The 16,571-nt window shown below is 45.8% G+C and overlaps 1 pseudogene; it reads left to right on the top strand.

Annotated features, from left to right (window-relative positions):
• The first annotated feature begins 6,035 nt into the window (after positions 1-6,035).
• Positions 6,036-12,789, top strand: LOC119300347 (annotated as a pseudogene).
• Positions 12,790-16,571: the final 3,782 nt, after the last annotated feature.

Genomic DNA, 16,571 nt, shown 5'->3' with positions numbered 1-16,571 from the left:
TGAGTGATGAGCAAACCTCACACTCGAGGGCTTAGCTGCAGTCCAGTACTCGCCTAAGTTTCAAAAATCCTACCGAGTGATGAGCAAACCTCACACTCGGAGGCTTAGCTGCAGTCCAGTACTCGCCTAAGTTTCAAAAATCCTACCGAGTGATGAGCAAACCTCACACTCGGGGGCTTAGCTGCAGTCCAGTACTCGCCTAAGTTTCTAAAAATCTACCGAGTGATGAGCAAACCTCACACTCGGGGGCTTAGCTGCAGTCTAGTATTCACCTAAGTTGAAAATCCATCCCTATCCACAAGGACGACGAGATGCAGGTCTACTGCAATCCTCTCCACAGAGTTGCGCCACAAGTACAATGTGCGCTCCATCCCTATCCACAAGGACGACGAGGTGCAGGTCTACTGCAATCCTCTCCACGGAACTGCGCCACAAGTACAATGTGCACTCCATCCCTATCCGCAAGGATGATGAGGTGCAGGTCGACTGCAATCCTCTCCACGGAGCTGCGCCACATGTACAATGTGCGCTCCATCCCCTATCCGCAAGGATGACGAGGTGCAGGTCGACTGCAAACCTCTCTTTAGAGCTGCGCCACAAGTACAATGAGCGCTCCATCCCTATCCGCAAGGATGACGAGGCACAGATCGACTGGGATATCTCCCTCAGAGTTGCATCTCAAAGAATATTCTGAGTGAAGAATAAGTTCCGCTCGAAGGCAAATGCAAGCACATGCAGAAGATAAAACAAGACCAGATAAAATCTCAAAAGTTTCAGAACGAAGATAAAAGTACTCGGGCATCAGGCCCGAAGGATTTTAACGGTTACAAAAACCACTCGGCATTCCGAGGCAAATTTAAAGCAAGTTTAAGTATCAAGTTTGTTCACTCGACAGGAGGAGGACTTGCAGGCTCGACGAACTCGTCCAAATTGATCCCGTCCGCGATCCGAGTGGCAGCAGCAATGAAAGTCTCCATGAAGTATTGGAAGTCGTGCCTTTTTGTGTTGGAAACCTTGATCGCCGCCAGCTTCTCTTCTCGAGCTTCTTTGCAGTGGACCCTAACCAGCGACAGGGCCACATCAGCACCGCATCGGGCAAAGGACTTCTTCCAATCCTGCACTCGACCGGGGACCACATTGAGCGATGAGTTCATGTGTGAAACTGCCACCTTCAGACGGTCAAGATAACTTGTAACACTGGCGACGTGGGATTCTAGTCGAAGCACATTCATGGCAGCCTCGTCGCCGACTGGAGAAAGGATACGGTCCAAGCCCGTCTCGATCCGTCCAGTCTCCTCTTCAAAGTTTTGGCAGAATTCTGCAGAGTCAAGGAGTTAATGAGTCGATTGGTCAGGACTAACTTGCAAACAGTAAAACAGTCGGGTAAAAAGGGGACACCTTCGAGCATAAGAAAGAGTTTCTTGGCGAGAGCTTTCAGATAAGCCTCCAAATTGTTCCTCCTACGAGTCATGCTTTTTAGCTAGTCGTTCAGAGCCACTTTATCTTTTTTCAGACAAGTCGCCTCTCGATTGGATTCAGTGAGAGACGACTTCAACTTGTTGATTTCCTCCTCTAGCACTCCGACCGAAGCCAGTTTCTGGTCGGCAAGGGCAGTCTTCTCCTGAGCCTCCTTCTGTGCAGCTGCAAGGTCCAAGTCCTTCTTCTCCAGGGCCAGCCTCATTTTCTCTGCAAAATACACATTTAGATCAAACAGAAGAATGAAGAGATAAATTGAAGGATGGTCAAGATAAGTAGTTGACAGGCCGTTTCCTTCCGTACCAGCGACTTCGTCTTGAGCCTTCTTCAAGTTCTGCTAAGCCAACTCCAGGTTAAGGTTGAGTTGCCTCTGCTTTTCCTCAAATTCGGCGAACTTGGAGATAAGCGTACAAGATTTCTATAGTGAGTAAAAGACATATCAATCGACAAGATCAAAGATTATTTACTTTCGAGTGAATAAAACTTCAAGACTACTCAGACCCCAACCGACTGCCAGCAGTCGACTGCGGTCTCGGGGACTACACCCAGTGGGTGCACTTAGCGTGCCCCCACTGGTTCAGATTCCACTCGGCTGGTCCACCCAGACCGAGTACAAAAAAAGGGGAGAGAAAGAAGTGCTCAGACCCCAACCGACTGCCAACGGTCGACTGCGGTCTCGGGGACTACACCCAGTGGGTGCACTTGGCGTGCCCCCACTGGTTCGGATTCCACTTGGCTGGTCCGCCCAGACCGAGTACAAAAAAAGGATGACAAAGCACCCAGTGGGTGTACAATCTCGAAGTGCAAGAAAATGAAAGATTGCACGAAGGAAAATATTCGGGTAGCATATCCTAAAAGAACAAGTTCAATCGGGAGTTAACTTACCTGGACATTGGCTCGAAGAGCCGCGCTGGCATCATAAGCAGCCTGACTACTTTCATGCACTGCCTTCACGCGCTCCATCATTATGCCAGCCTGACAAATGGCCTCCACAGCAGCGTCTGACTGGCTTTCTGGAACATGATGAGTGGCAAAGAAGGGGACGGACGTTCCAGACGTAGCGGCTTGGAGATCCGAGGCATGAAGTTGGATGGTTGAGACAAGCTCTGGTGCAGTCGACAATGCGGGGCGCACACTCGACACTGGGTCAACAAAGGTTACAAAAACCTTACTCGCATCTTCGAGCTGTTGAACTACCCGCTCCGCCGCCGGCTCCGACTGGGATGTCTTGCTAGCTATTGCCTTGTTCTTCCTGGGCCTCAGTGGCACGTCCTCGTCATTATCTGGAAGCTCAATGACATTGGGAGGGGCTGCAAAGAAATCAGCCGACCCTAGATGAGTCACCAGAATTTAATCGACCATACAATCGAGAACAAGATCACGAGAATTGTACCCGGGTTGGAGGTGACTGCATCTTCCATGTCCTCGTCTTCATACTGGCAGGTGGAAGTCCCAGAGGTGGTAGCTATGCAAATTTCAATATTCAGTCAGTCACGTTTGTTACACCGAGTCAACCAAAGAATCAGGTCAGATTATTACCCAGAGATAGTAGGAATGACCATTTTGATCTTGGGCAAAGCCTTCAGAGGTTTGGATGATGCAGCCTTCGGTGGTTTCGGAGCTGGAGGAGGTGCAACTTTAGATTGCTTCGGTGTCTTCTCAGTTGGCACTGGAGAGGACATCCGAGGACGCTTTGAAGACTGCCCAATCGGTGCGGCCATCGTGGCGTGGAGGCTTTCCGGGTCGTGAGCGTGCTTGGACCTTTTTTCTCTGTGAGGAGGTGAGTCGACCTCTTCTTCGTCACTCAGGCCGCCGCTCTCCTCACCATCCTCCTCATCCGAGTGCCACTCGCCGCTGTCGCCTCCACTCACTTCCTCCTCCGAGTCCTACTCCTGCTCTCCGTTGGGCATTGGATACATCTCAGCAAGAGCCTGAAAGATAACAAGCAAAGCAAAGCAAAAAGTACTCGGCAATCCAGAGTCGGACCTGGTCTGGCTGGCGCGAATTGTCGAATGGAACGACCCTCCTGGACCCCCTGGGGTTATCCTTGTTGCATGTGATGCCTCTCAGCCACTTCTCCATCGTGCCCTCGTCGATCTCCTCTGGGTGGATCTGAGTGGAATCCTCAATGCCCGAGTACATCCACATTGGATGATCGCGAGCTTGGAGCGGTTCGATGCGTCGTTTGAGGAATACCTCCAGCAGATCCATACCGGTCACGCCATGTCAGACGAGCTGGACCACCCGCTCGACCAACACCTTCACCTGCGCTCTCTCCTCTGGGATCACTTTCAATGCGGAAGGCTTGTCAACCCGAGCCATGGAAAAGGCAGGGAGCCCGGTCGACTGGCCTGGAGTCGGATGGTCTTTACAATAAAACCAGGTCGACTGCCAACCCCGGACCGACTCGGGAAGGGTCATGGCTGGGAAAGTGCTGTTGTTCCTCATATGAATCCCATGGCCCCCGCACATCTGAATCACGTGTGTTTTCTCGTCACTCGGATTGGCCTTCTTGACCGAATGAGAACGGCAAGTGAAAATGTGCTTGAAAAGACCCCAGTGTGGCCTACAACCTAAGAAGTTCCCGCACATGGATACGTAGGCGACAAGATATACGATGGAGTTGGGATTGAAATGGTGAAGTTGTGCTCCAAAGAAGTTCAGGAACCACCGGAAAAAAGGATGGGGAGGCAGAGAAAAACCATGGTCGACATGAGTTGCGAGGAGTTCGTATTCACTATCTCACGGACGCGGTTCAGTCTCTCCTTCCGGAAGCCACGCCGATTCTTGGGGGTTCATCCCTCCCTCGACCAGATCGTCGATGTCGTCCTAGCTGATCGTCGACCAGATCCAGTCGCCCTGGATCCAGCCACGCGGCAGGCCAGACCTTGATGAGGACCGCCCCGGCTGGACCTCTTCCCCTTCGCCTTCGCCTTCTTCGCGTGCTCCAGAGCCATCGTCTTCTCCTTCCCCATGGCCGCAGGCAAAACTCGACGGAGCGGCGACGCTGGGAGCGGATATGGGATGGCGGAGAAAGCAGAGGAGAAAGGAGAAGAACAGGAGCGCGATGTGCACAAAACCCCAATCTGGCACACTTATATGGGGCCGCTTCCGAGTGATTGACCTGTGGGTCCGGACGATCCAATCAAATCCCGCAACAGTCGCACGCGAGGTACATGGCGAAAAAGGTGGCACGGTGATCGAGGCGGCCTCACCTAATCCCTTCCGATTACTGCGGCCTCCCCCGTCCCGCGCGCTTCCCCAAATCCGAAACCCACGATATCCACACGCAGCAAGGCAACCTGTCAGACGGAATATCTTTTCCATATCAATACTCAAGACATCGCAGTAAAGTTCACTCGGCGACTGAAAAGAAGTTGAGATCATCATGATTGTTCGTTTGGTCGCAATAAGTCACTCCCGCAGCACGAAAATTGAATCGGAGGAATTCTCAACTCCTTCTCCACTCAAGCCCCGAACCATTCGGGGGCTATAGATGAAGCTATGTACCTAGGGTAGGGTCATAGGCCTAACCTAGGCGCCCTCCCCAAGGACATCACCCTAAAGCCAGAAGCATTCAAAGGGTACCATCATCCACTCCACCAATGACATTCCACTCGGAAGAATCAATGTCACTCGACCGTCACAGAAACAACTCGACAAATAGAAGATGTAAAGTCACTCTACACAACAACAGTCGGGCGTTTACCCATAGACTTAATTATCATTTATAGCACTTTAATACAGAATTTACCTGTAATGCCCCTTCTTTATGTACATTGAACCCCTTGTAACATGGGCTGGTTGGGGTCCTGGCGCACTCTATATAAGCCACCCCCTCCACCGGCACAGGGTTCACATCCTTTGTAAACTCACACACACATACAATACAGTCGACTGCCTCAGGGCACCGAGACGTAGGGCTGTTACTTCCTCCGCGAAGGGCCTGAACTCGTAAACTTGTGTGTACAACTACTCCATAGCTAGGATCTTGCCTCCTCATACCTACCCCCATTCTACTGTTAATCTTAGATCCACGATAGCGGGGTGGCGGGGCGCCGGGCGTCCACGGCCGAGGGGTGGGCTACGCCTTCGGCGGCATGTCGCAGCTGCTGCAAAGTGGCTCGAGGCTGCTCCCCAGGGTCTCGGCATGGATGTGGGCTACCGCGGCGTGGTGGTAGCTCATGGCGGTGGTCTGGTCATTTCACGGCGGCGGCTGGTCTCCTCCGGCATCGGCCGTCGGTGAGCGGCCTTTTTCGACCTTCGATTCCTCCCCTCGTCGTCCGGGCTCTACCCTTGTCATAGGGCTGGACCGCTCCTAGTTGCGGTCCATTGCTCGTCTCGCACCCGTGGCTGCGAGACCGAGCTCGTCTCGCACCCGGCAGCATGACCGAGCTCGTCTCGCGCCCGGCAGCAGGACCGAGCTTGTCTTGCACCCGGTGCAGCAGGCGGGTGATGGAGGCCATTTTTGGGCCGGCACTTTGGGTCTCGGCGTTGGGGGCCGTCCAGGGGTGTGTAAAGGAGCGACCTTTCCACTCGTCTCTTTGGTTGGGGTAGCGATGGGTCTTGGGTGCGGTGCTGTCAAGGTCTTGGATGCTGGGGTGGTGGCCCTGGAGGTGGTAGCCCGGTGCTCATGGGCAAAGCCCGTGGCTTGGTGCTGCCCGGTGACCACGGCCGCGTGGGCGGCATGGTGGCAGGGGTGCGACGTTTGGTGGCGGTGAGTGTTTGTTGGGGTGAAAACCTGTTCTATCCTCGGACGGACCGGCGGTGGCGTAGCGCGTTATCTTCTTGAAGGCGTCGTCGCGGCATTCACCTGTCACCGTGTCGCTCCAGGGGAAACTCTGACCCCCGGGTCAGGCGGTGGCAGCGTGCTAGCGTCGTAACCTTCTTGGAGGCGCCACCTTGGAGCTCACGATTCGTCATATGCGGCTTCATCTCTTCGCGGTGGAGGTCCCCGATTGCTCCTGTAGTGTTAGGGGTGGTGTTGCTGCGCTCAGTGCCTATGTATCCCTCCTTGGGTGTGTGCGTGTGTTGTCGTGGGGTGTGTTTGTACTTAGGCTGTGGTTGATCTGTGCTTTATATATAAAGCGGGGCGAAAGCCTTTTTCGGTAAAGTTAGTGTGGTTATTGATTTTTTTTCTCACAGATCCATGTTTTCCTAAACAACAAAACAGAAGATTGTTTTCTGTTCTGTAGTTTTTACTTTCATGATTACACGAGTAACTGGGGAACTAGGTATATTGGCCTCTTAGTCCTAAATTACATGCTCTGCTCTTGTTTCAAGGGCAATACTCGCCATACGTAACTGTTAATGGGCCGCCAAGCTAGTACTGCATGAAATGACCTCGAGCACATGCTATCTCATGAGAACGAACAGCCAAGGGCCTTGCCATTATCACTTTTGGAAGACATCACAGATGGTTTCTCTAAGAACAATCAAATTGGCTGCGGTGGGTCTGCGGTGGTTTATAAGGTAATACAACTCTCAACTGCCCTTGGTTGATCTGGAAACTCAAGTTGATGCTGAGAAGGCTCTTGCGACTTGCAAGGAAGGCTTGAGAATGGGATCATTGCTGTGAAGAAGTTGTATGAACAGCTTGATATTCCTGATAATAATTTCAACAAAGAGATTCGTTGTTTGATGAAGGTGAACCACAAAAATATAGTACGGTTTTTGGGATATTGTGCTAACATACAAGGCGAAATGGTAGGGTACAACGGAGATTTTGTCATGGCAGATGTACGTCAAAGGTTGCTCTGCTTTGAGTATATACATAAAGGAAATCTTGATGAGTATATCAAAGGTATGTGTGGCATGCAACTTTTGTTTCCATTTTAATGAATATAGTAAAGGTTACTGAGTTCAAGTAGCCCACACATGTAGTGAGTAGTGACACTTATGTTGTCGTATTCTATCTAGCATTACAAAATATTAAAACTATACTTTCTTTGCTTCCATCTCATTTATAGATGCATCCTATGGACTTTATTGGATAAAGAGTTATCAGATAATAAAAGGTATTTGTGAAGGTTTACATTACCTTCACCAAAATCATATTGTTCACCTAGATCTCAAGCCGGCAAATATTCTGCTGCATGGAAATATGTTGCCAAAAATTACTGACTTTGGGCTGTCAAGGTGCTTTAATGAAAATCAAAGTCGAGCTATTACCAAAAATATGGCTGGAACCTTGTAAGTTGGGAAAGCCTCGTTAATTCTTTTTTATATTAAGTTGTAATTGCATTCTTCTTCTTTTACCATCGGCTTATATGACGACATTTTAATGCAGAGGGTATATGGCAACAGAGTTCCATAGTGGAGACATGTGCAAAATCACATACAAGTTGGACATATATAGTCTTGGTGTCATAATTATAGAGATGCTAACCGGAAAGAAGTGGTATCCGGCATATCCAGATGTTGATAATGTAAGACAATGTTTGTAGTTCTCCCATATGATAACGTTTAGACATCCCTCAAAAAAGGGTAAATTCTAGATTTTAAAATATCTCTAGGAAGATACTCCCTTCGTCCCACAATATAAGACATTCTTGCAAGCTAAGGGCATCTCCAATGTTGACCCACAAACGGTTACCGCTAATGTCTTTTTCTTGTCCGTACGTGGTCCGCGGACAAGATGCGGGAGCCGTTCATCCAATGTTATTCTCAAATTAATCTGGTTGAGAGGAGAGGGGGACCATGCATGTGAAGAGAGGGAAAAGATGGGAGGACCACGTGGTTACTTTTGGTTGGTTAAGTGGATGTCGAGACTCCTGCAAAGCCGCACACGTCTAGGATACCAGAATCCATAGTTTCGGGCTGCTAAGCGGACATATAAGGGCCCCCGTTAGATGGCAAAATGGTTCGAACACTATGGTCCAGACACATAAGGGAGGTTTGAGGGTCCGCTTTGGAGATGCCCTAATATAGCTTGCAAAAACATCTTATCTTGTGGGACGGCGCGAGTAAAGTTTTTAAGAAGGCATTACATAATATCATTCTTCAAAGTAGATTAAGTATAACTAGGAAGACACCATTTATTCCTACTTTTTTCAATGGAACATGGAAGTGAAATTTATATGTTGCCAGATCTTACAAAACTCAACGAAGCCTTGTCCAAAATTCATCAACGCCACTTCTTTTTGTCTACATCATGAAGAGAGTAAGAGAATATAGGCAGGACAAAGTGTAACACTATATCTTACAATTTACATTATATCCACTAGTAAGATCAAACCAAATCACAGAACACATCAATCTTCCCAATATGGTAATGAATGACAAAAAAATTGGAGGTGATAGGATGATTTGTTCTCGTTAGGTAGAACAATTGTAAGTGGATTTTGCCTATATGTTCTCAGGATGTGCAATATTGTACTTCTACTTTTCTATTGCTACATGTGTGGATGAGATGCGCTTATTGGTACAATCCTTTTATTTTTGGAAGAATTGTCTTGCTGCTCGAGCTTCAATTGATGTGGTCAACAAATCTATATTCTTTTGTTGATTTGTGTATTGGTTCGTGAGTAGAATAACTTATCTTATAGCACGGCGGAATATTTTTACTAGAAGTACACGGTTTCTTCTATGTGGCTTTATAAGATACTTCACCCGCACAAAAAAGATACTTCAGAAATTTTCTTATATGAAGTTACAGTTTAAAACTATCAAACTTGCGTGTTCCATCCAAACCATCCATGTCCAACTAGTAACCTGCCAAGCCAATTTCATGATTGGAGTATGGCATGATTTTACTGCCGTGAGAATATTTGTATGTTGTAGTTAAAAGTAAAGGACAAGTATGGATTAAATCTACGCACCTCATGCAATGTGTTTTGTTCCCAACCAAGCTATTGAGGTGACTGTGGACAACTAAAGAGACATTCCTTCGTAACATGTGCTAGCTAAATGATAATAAGCATGGTAATAATTGCAAAATTTATATGTTCATTGATTTGTAAATTGATATGAAGTTATGATCAAATGATAGTACTCAGGACATTTGTTGGGCCTAGGGGTGGAAAGTGGTGGTTTAGTAGGACGTACGACGTGCCATGTTGGTTGTGCTACAACTTGGTAGGTTGGCTCAGGTGAAGAGTAAGATTACTCTACTCTTAGTTTTAGAATAGCATCACATATACATACCTAGGTATATTGACCCACTTTAGAGCCGTGTCAATTTCGTAGTAACATGCTACAATAATTCACCCATACTTTGACATTACTTTAGTCTACTAATAAATGCTAGAACTATAACAATTTGTTTTAGTTATAAATTGATCATATATAGTATTATTATCAGATTAAAAGATGATACTTTTGGTGAATTGGTTTATCAAATGCCATATTTAAATATAGAGAAAATGAGACATTTTACTATATGTATGTCTGCAGGTACATAATGGTTCACCATACCAGGTATAGTGAAGATTTTTTTGTACATATCTAACACACTTCAGTTTCATATCTAAATAGGTACTTGAAATTTGGAGGAATAAGTTGGGGAAATCACAATGGGACATGCAATTGAAGCAGATACGATTGTGCACCGAGCTAGGGATAGAGTGCATTGATGGTAACCAAGAGAACAGGCTAGATACATCACATATAATCAATAGGCTTGATGAAATAGAAAATACATGCATCATGACTGGTGTGAGTTGTTCAACAATACCACTGGTAACTTCATTCGTGGAATGTATAACTCAACTTAATACCAACTTCGAGTATTTACTTACATGTGTACACTTATGCCTTGAAGGTAGAAAAAACTTGCGAAAATATGGAGGATGCCACTGACAACTTGCTTCTGAGGAGGAATATTGTTCTTCTTATGAATGATAGTGCCAAGAAGATTGTTTACTGCTGAACAAGGGTCCACTAAGAATCTTTGTGCAGCACAGGAATGTCTCAATGATAATCTTCATATTGTTGTAGTTGAGTCTCATACCTCTATGTCTGTAGAGAATCATAACTGTCAAGAGGCCGAAGAATGCCTCAGTGATAATCTTCATACTATTGCGGTTCAGTATGATCCATCTATGTCTGCTGAGGAACGCAACCTTCAAGATGCTCTCTAGTTCATTAAGGATTATCTTGTGGGAATGGTTGGAATATTGGGTCCAGGTGGAGTGGGGAAAACACACCTTCTGAACAATATCAAGAACTCACTTGATGGAGACATGACCTTTAACTATGTGGTGCAAGTGATAGCTTCAAGGGGGTGTTCGGTTGAAAAGATCCAAAATGACATTGTACGTCAGCTTAGATTGAAGAAAGGTGGTAATGTGGAATCTCGATGCCATGTCATTTTTGACTTCCTAAAGAACAAAAGCTTTCTTGTATTGTTGGATGACCTTTGGGACCAAATTGATCTGCAAGCAGTTTGCATACCATATCCACTTGGAAGTGCAAACCAAATCAAAAGAAAAGTGGTGCTCACAACAAGATTAAAAAAAATTGTGGTCAAATGGAGGTGAGAAAAGAGTTTAAAGTAGTGTGTTTGCAGGAGGATGAGGCATGACAGCTATTCCAAGATAAGCTTGGCCATGAAACTCTTTATGGTCCTCGCATTCAAGCTCTTGCAAGAGAACTTGTTAAGGAAATGAAGGACTTGCCATTAGCTTTGATAACTACTGGTAGGGCAATGTATGCAAAAACTGATACAGCCAAGTGGGAATATGCCATCCAACATATGAAACTGTCATGTTGTGATAATGATGATCCATTGGATATGGAAAGAGTTGTTTTTAGCAAGGTCAAGTTTAGTTTTGATAGTTTACGAAACAACATTTTGAGGGATTGTTTCTTGACTTGTCCATTGTGGCAAGAGGATCAGAAGATTCCCAAAGTAGAGCTCGCTCAATGCTGGATTGGCTTAGGTCTGGTGGATGAGTCAGATATTCAAAGCTCCTATACAAAAGCATATAGTTTGATGGGTGAGATTTTAGCTGCATGTTTGTTAGATGTATGTGGAAAATTGGGTAATCATGTTAAAATGCATGATGTGGTTCATGACATGGCTTTATGGATTGCTTGTGGCTGCAGTAAAAACAATGGCAAGTGGTTTGTCCGTGCAGGAGTTGGCCAGTATGAACATTTTAGCATTCTTGGAGCCAAGTTAGATGCATCTCATTGATGCAAAATTCTTTGTCAAAACTTCCTCCTGTTGGCTCTAATCCTACTCGCCTGAGGATGTTATGCCTTGGAAATAACCGGTTGCGTGAAAGCATAATATTTGAAGAAATCAAGAAGTTCACTTCACTGACATATCTAAATTTGCGCTTCAACAATCTGATGGGGATACCTGAAGCAATTTGTTTTTTGGCAAACTTGGAACACCTTGATTTGTCGCATAATGTTGGTATAGATGAAGTGCCTCACTACTTTGGGAACCTCATTAAGCTCAAGTTCTTGTACCTCGAATCGACTAGCATACAAACGATACCTGAGGGGATCATATCTAGCTTTCAAGAATTGCAAGTAATAGACTTCAGAACTTATTTTGTAAGTCGAGGTTCTGAGGACTTTCTTTCTAGAATGCTTCGAGAGTTGGACACCTTACCCCACTTGAAAGCAGTTGGTATTAATGCATGGCGCTTTCATCAGTATGAATTATTAGAAGAATGTGCTATCCTCCCAATCAGGTATTTAAATCTGCAGAAACTCGAGACATGTGCACGCTTCTTTGATATTCTATCATGTGACTTTGCACAAAGGTCCTTGTATGAAATGCAAATTGGAATGTGTGGCATGAAGGAAATAATACTAGGACCTGAGTCTGCACGACCAAGCAACTGCTTTGGTATTCTCAATCAGGTTATTTTGGTACAATTATCAGACTTGGTAGAAATAATTTGGATGGAAACTTCTCCGGCATCTCTATTTCCAACGCTCACCTGTTTGGAGGTGGAGTTCTGTGGAAAGCTAAACCACCTCTCTTGGTCGATGTATCCGCCTTGCCTCGAAAAACTCGTGATAGGTAACTATTATGGGATGCAACAAGCATTTATGCGAGACCCTGGTGATAATATGTGCAGCGGACAAGACAGTTCAAAAACATTTCCCCGCCTCAAATATCTTAGATTTATGTTCTGCTGATCGCTAGTCAGTATTGCTGATCCCGATGTGACATTCCCATCCCTAGAGCAACTGGCGATTCATGATTGTTCAGAGTTGAAGAGGCTTCCTTTCAAATCAGACAGCTTGCCACAGAAACTGCAGGTATTAGAGATTGATGTTAGATCCTGGGAGAGATTGGAATTGGAAGAAGGCGTCAAATCTTTCCTGCGACCTATCCTTAAATTTGAATAATAAATACCATGAGCAATCTGTCCATTCCAGTACATGTCCCTTTATTGACTCAGCAATGATAGGCAACCGTACATCATTATACACTCGTCTGGGGACTATTAATACAGTGTCATGTAAAATGCTTCTTTTGGCTCCAGAGTTGTATCCATGCTTTTGTTTACACCTTAACATGTTTGCCTGGTTGGCAGGAGTATGTAAGTAATTCATAGCGATTTGTTGGAGCTTGGAGGTGCTTTCCTTTGTGTGTGATCTGATAAAACAAGCTATGAACTAAATGTGTACAATTTGTTTTCTTATTTCACGGTTTTTGAAATTTGCAAGTGCTACAATTTGACTGGGAGCACATCCTTCTAGGTAAATATTGGTGCTATGTTCTGATGAGGGCACATGGGCCGCGTCTGGTTACATTCTCAGTGGAGTCTGGCCCAGTGAAGCCTGTTGAAGTGTATACAAGATCTGGGGCATGTTCTGCATGCCGTTTGGTTGGCTGCATCAAGCCTAACTCGCATCCTCCCTGTAGTGTAAATTGCACTAGGCCGAGTCTGCATCTGAAAAAATGGTCGATCTGAGCGTTCCTCGCGAGCCAACCTGAGAGCGCTTTAAGATTCATGCGGGCTAGTTTCTACATGCGAGCTAGATAACCAAACAACTCACTACTTAAAGCATCTCCAGCCGCGCCCCCAACAGGCCCCCTGTAACGCCCACGATGCGGCTATATCTCCCACATGTTGAAGCACGACTTAGAGGCATAACCGCATTGTAAGCAATGTCACAAGTGGGGTAATCTTCACACAACCCATGTACTGAATAAGAAAAGAGATACATAGTTGGCTTACAATCGCCACGTCACACAATAGCATAAATATAACATTACAATCATCCAGGTATAATCAAGGTCCGACTACAGAACCAAAATAAAGATAAACCCCAAATGCATAATGTCCCCGATCGCCCCAACTGGGCTCCACTACTGATCGTCTGGAAAGGAAACGTAGTATCGTCCTGAGTCCTCATTGAACTCCCACTTGAGCTTAGTCATATCTCCTGGAATGGTATCATCGGCCCCTGCATCTGGTTTTGAAGTAATCTGTGAGTCACGGGGACTCAGCAATCTCACACCCTCGTGATCAAGACTATTTAAGCTTATAGGTAGGGAAAAGGTATGAGGTGGAGCTGCAGCAAGCACTAGCATGTATGGTGGCTAACATACGCAAATGAGAGTGAGAAGAGAAGGCAAGGCACGTTCGAGAAAGTATGATCAAGAAGTGATCCTAGAACAACCTACGTTCAAGCATAACACGAGACCGTGTTCTCTTCCCGCACTCCGCCGAAAAGAAACCATCATGGTCACACACTCTGTTGATTCATCTTAATTTAAGTTAACTTTCAGGTTTTCTACAACCGAACATTAACAAATTCCCATCTGCCCATAACCGCGGGCACGGCTTCCGAAAGTTCAATTCCCTGCAGGGGTGTCCCAACTTAGCCCATCACAAACTCTCATGGTCAACGAAGGATATTCCTTCTCCCAAGACAATCCGATCAGACTCGGAATCCCGGTTACAAGACATCTCGACAATGGTAAAACAAGTCAAGCAAGACCACCCAAATGTGCCGACAAATCCCGATAGGAGCTGCACATATCTCGTTCTCAGGGCACACCGGATAAGCAATCCGTACAACTAAAACCAACCCATGAGTTTCCCCGAGGTGGCGCTGCAAGGGGCTCTAGTTTGGACCAACACTCAGAGGAGCACTGGCCCGGGGGTTTAAAATAAAGATGACCCTTGAGTCCGCGGAACCCAAGGGAAAAGAGGCTAGGTGGCGAATGGTAAAACCAAGGTTAGGCCTTGCTGGAGGAGTTTTATTCAAGGCGAACTGTCAAGGGGTTCCCATTATAACCCAACCGTGTAAGGAACGCAAAATCAAGGAACATAACACCGGTATGACGGAAACTAAGGCGGCAAGAGTGGAACAAAACACCAGGCATAAGGCCGAGCCATCCACCCTTTACCAAGTGTATAGATGCATTAAAGTAGACAAGATATAAAAATGGTATCCCAACAATAAACATGTTCCAACAAGGAACAAACTCCAATCTTCACCTGCAACTAGCAACGCTATAAGAGGGGCTGAGCAAAGCGGTAACATAGCCAAACAACGGTTTGCTAGGACAAGGTGGGTTAGAGGTTTGACATGGCAATATGGGAGGCATGATAAGCAAGTGGTAGGTATTGTAGCATAGGCATAGCAAAAGAGCGAGCATCTAGTAAGCAAAGATAGAAGTGATTTCGAGGGTATGGTCATCTTTCCTGCAAAGTTCTCCGAGTTGACGTTAGCTCGATCCTCGTAAGCGTACTCAACGGGCTCCTCGCACACGTACTCGTCTCCCGGCTCTACCCAAAGCAAGAACACAAGCAAAAGGGAGACACAATCAACCACGGTGCAATGCGCAAACAACATAATGCAAAACATGGCATGATATGCAGGATGTGGTATGTAATGCATATGCATGCTTCGGAAAGGAAAGATTGAACCTGGCCTCAACTTGGAAAACCAAGAGTGCCGCTGGAAAGATGAGTTGATTCCGGTCGAAATTGATATAAAAAGATCACCGGAATCGGATGCACAGTTTGCAAATGACAAGCAAAACAAATATGGCACCGATCTGCGATTAACAGCACAAGGCCATCTAAATGCATCAAGAACAACAAGCTACTGCACTCTAACATATCAACAAATCACATGGCAGTGATCCACTCAAGATGCTTGACAAAAGATGAACACTGAGCTACGGCTAATTCACTCAATAGCAGGTTCAAACAAGCATGGCAAAAATGCAAAAGATATCAGGTTACAGACTTAGTGAAAATAACAACATGCCAGGAATTTAACATCAGGAAGCAATGTTTAGAGCAAGATAACAACATGCTACAGGAACATATCATGGCAAAGCAAGGCATGGAATGAAACTTCACAAAGCATATAACAAAAGTCCCTTACTGACCATAAGCCAAAAGGGATCAGAAAATACAATGCCAACCATGTGAACATAGCAAGTTTCGTTAACAGATTCAGACTTAGCAGAAAACTGGAACATGGCAAAACAGATTCACGTAGGCATGTTTACGAGCTCGATGCACTCACCACAAGGCATGGCATGACAAACTAAGCATACACCCAGCAAGTAGACATGGCATATAAGCTAAACATGGCAAGAACAACCTCATAGCATGCGTGGATCAACTACAACAAGCTCGGCAAAATTGCTTAACACGTAAACAATCTGCCAGGAACATTTTATAGCAAAAGTAGAGCTCGATTGAGTCATGCTAGAGTGAAAGCACAAGGGCTCCCTAGGTGGTTTTGATAATTGATGACAACATATCTCTTGTTGGACTAACATTTCTATCTAGCATGTTTCAGATAAGTTCAACAATGGAGTGGCATGGACTAAAGGTTGTGGGAACTCCTTCAAGATGCTAAGGACAAAGGATTGGCTAAAGCTTCAAGCTCAAGACTCTTCATTTTACATTTTAGTGATCCAAGATCACATTGAGTCCATAGGAAAAGCCAATACTATCAAGGAGGGATGAGGTGTTGCTTAATGAGCCTCTTGCTTCATGTGCTTAATGATATGCTCCAAAATCCTCAGCTACTTTCCCACTTCCACAAATGACCTAAACCCTAAGCCAAACTCGGTCCTACCGATTCTTTCTATCCGGCGCCACCGAGTTTCACTTGTCATAAGCCACTGCCAAACCCTAGCAATTTGGTTCTAC

The sequence above is a fragment of the Triticum dicoccoides genome, chromosome 5A (assembly GCF_002162155.2).
Source record: "Triticum dicoccoides isolate Atlit2015 ecotype Zavitan chromosome 5A, WEW_v2.0, whole genome shotgun sequence".
In the NCBI taxonomy this organism is placed as follows: Eukaryota; Viridiplantae; Streptophyta; class Magnoliopsida; order Poales; family Poaceae; genus Triticum; species Triticum dicoccoides.
This window is presented reverse-complemented; position numbering and strand designations above follow the sequence as displayed.